Genomic DNA, 3,344 nt, shown 5'->3' on the forward strand with positions numbered 1-3,344 from the left:
AAATGCGCTGGTGCAGCACGAGCCCTGTCGATTATCGCGTACATTCCCAACATGCATCTGGTGGTTTCAGAGACTTGGGGTCTCGGTGCATGCGTGCAATGGAAAAATCCCATGGATCCAAGATTGCATGATGAATCGATAAAAAATTGCATGGATGATGGTTTCATTGTAAAATTGGCTGAATGAGCGCTATCAAACAAGCCAATTTGCAGGGTTCTACCTAGGTGTCACATAACACATTCTATTGCACTTCATAGTGCAGTTTATGAGACATACTCTGTAGTAAACATTCTTCTTATGATTTAACATTCCCTTTGTATGTAATAAACTTAACAAAATTTTATGGAAGCATTTTAGAGAAAATGTACTTGTAAGCATTAAACTGACATGACATTTTATTTATGTCAGAAACAGCCTGCCATGAAGACAAGCCAATAAAACTTGTGGAGTTTTTTTTTTTTGCACAACATGATGACTTTATATGTACATGTATAGAGAGAAATAACTATAAGACTACTTTCCTAGTAAGCCCCCAGATATGGTCTAATAATCTTTTCTCAAGCTGTATGTTCCATTTGTATATCTTTTTTTTCTGAGACTTAATAAATTCTTTGAACTGATATTAAATTCTTTTTACAAATTTTCCATTGATATAATTGAATTGACTTGCTGTGGTGATGTAAAAAAAAAGAGTCACAACTCTTGACATTAATAATGATAATCAGAACATAGTATTTATATGTATGTAGCTGAGCCACACATGGACTTACCAGGTTCAGATAATCCCTTGTTACTGGGACATTAACAGAGGGATCTTTGTGTGGCCGTGTGATTGTTCCAGTCATTTCATAATATTATATTAATTTCCTGTAGCTTCTTTGTGATCAAGCCAATCACAAAAACATTGTTTTGAAGACATGTGTAACAAACTGGGAAGTTTGTTTTATTCCATCTCATTTTCATTTGTCTTTCTTTTGCCATTTTTTGACTTCGGATTATGAAGCAAATCAAAATCTCTTAATTATTCACATCGGCTTATTAAAGATTATTGATGATGGCCCGAGTAATTTTGACTGAGTGGAATTTGTGCCGAGCTTGGAAAATTTGATCAGTTTGTTTTGGAATGCAGGGGGGTGTTTCACAAAGATTTAAGTATGACTTAGAGTCGCACTTAAATGTCTAGTTGCGCGCAGTATAAAAGGCATGACAGCATTGGTCAGATCATGCCAAGAGGACGCGCACTTCTGCGTATTGATCAATAAGATTGCGCGTTGCATATCATGTACGCGACAACATTTAAGTGCGACCTAAGTCATACTTAAATCTTTGTGAAACACCCCCCAGGTTATGTAACCTGACAGTCGCCAATTTTAAAAAAAAATATTTTTTCACTTCATTTTCTTTTTAATTCATAGATGTTTCTGTGCCAGTGCTGGAGAGTAAATCTGAAAGGACATATAGGGGAGGATTCATTACAATGCTGGTTCTATTCTTTGTTCCGTTTCTGGTTGTAGCAGCTCTTTATTCCTGTTGCTGCTGTGCTCAAAAATGCCGTGCTCAAAAATGCTGTGCACATACATGTAACACAGGTAGGATATTAAGCACGTATCGGCACAACTGCAAATGGCGTGGGGTGTCAATATTCTGATGTAAATCACACCTTTTTCTGTGCATTCAAATTACTGTTGGGTCTCATATGATTTCTATTTGCATCAGAAAACTCTCCAGATCATTGGATTTGGCAAATTTATTTTGACTCTATTGCCTGTTTTGCAAATTTGGGCAATTTAGGAATAAAAAATTAGGGGCCAATGGCCTTCCATATGATATTTAGGGAAGCCTGTGGATGTCTGTCAACTTAACAGTGGGAATGTATAAAATATTCTTCCCAAATATTGAACAATTCATATAAAAGGAAATCGCCTACGAAATTCAATAGCAAAGATAGGCAAGTTTTTTTTAACAGGATTTTTTCAAAAGCTACTATATGCAATGATTTTGATGTCCTCTTTTTTCGTGGCTCACACTTTTTGAAGGCAGAGAACTTTATTACACTGTATCTGTTGTATGACATGCAGTTACTGTTAACTAGGAGCTAAATATCTGATAAATATCCTATAAAATATCCCTAATAAGACTGGGGGTGTATTATTATTTATTTGAGCAATATAAAAAAGACACATTAAAAAACATGCAAAGAAATGCGGGAATGGCATGTGTGTTGGGGCACAAAAAGCGAAATTCATCACTGTTACCCAAAGGCATACCCCCACACATGTCACTCTCAAGTTATAAATAAAATATATAAATACCAAAATTTTGCTTGTTGAAAAAGGGAAAGCAAAAGAAGGGGGCAAAAAAAGAATTAAATAAATAGGACTAGAGATGCATTTAGAAAAAGAAAAATTCCACTGAAAAAATGTAGAAATATAACCAAATAAAAAATACACCTCGTCGCTGAATAGTAATATGAAAGGAGCGTTCTAAATAAACTTACAATAGAAATTAGAAATTGACATATTTTTAGAAATCTTGTTTAGATAGATCTGGTGTTGTTGGAGTTCAAAAAAAGGGTGTGGGGGTAGTTGGAAGTCCAAAGTAGAATGGAATGAATATCGAAAACAAGAAAAACAATTTCAGGATATACCAACTTAATATATCATAACGGTATATGTAACAGTGAAAAAGCATGATAACATAAAACTAATCAGGTTGGGAAATTGGGATAAAAGTGTAGGATTAATGAATCGGGGAGATGAAGAGAAAAGATAAGAATATCACTATACTAGTATCAGCCCCCCCTCCTCAAAATTTTGTTAGATTTTTTTTTTTACCGCGCTGCTTGCTGACTTTTAACTTATAAGACTTGCACAAATTTGCAGCCCCTGGGTACCTGGTTCTGAAATTATGCAACATCTCATAAGTGCATGTAGACCAAACTTGTTTAAAATATGAATTTTTGTACTAATCCAACGCAAAGAGTGTTGCCAGCCCAAATTCATAAATGTATTATTATTTATGATTTTTCTGATTAAACTTCCATTACGATTCCCATTGAAAAACAATGATAAAGTAAAAAAAAAAGTAACATATACGAAATTATATACAAAACAATAAAATGCTTAAGAAAATAATTGCAATATTGAAATTCTTGTATATTGATCACACCCCTTTAAAGAGTCTGTGAATAAAAAAGACCATTTGAGGGCCTTATTTAATGAAGTAGAGAAAAAAAATTATTTCACACATATTAGCATAATCAATTAGCAACAAGATATTTTCAGTTTTCAGTTCAATTCATTTATTTCCAAATAAAAATCACAATATAAAAATTCATAAAATAC

This window comes from Lytechinus variegatus, chromosome 14, assembly GCF_018143015.1.
Source record: "Lytechinus variegatus isolate NC3 chromosome 14, Lvar_3.0, whole genome shotgun sequence".
In the NCBI taxonomy this organism is placed as follows: domain Eukaryota; kingdom Metazoa; phylum Echinodermata; class Echinoidea; order Temnopleuroida; family Toxopneustidae; genus Lytechinus; species Lytechinus variegatus.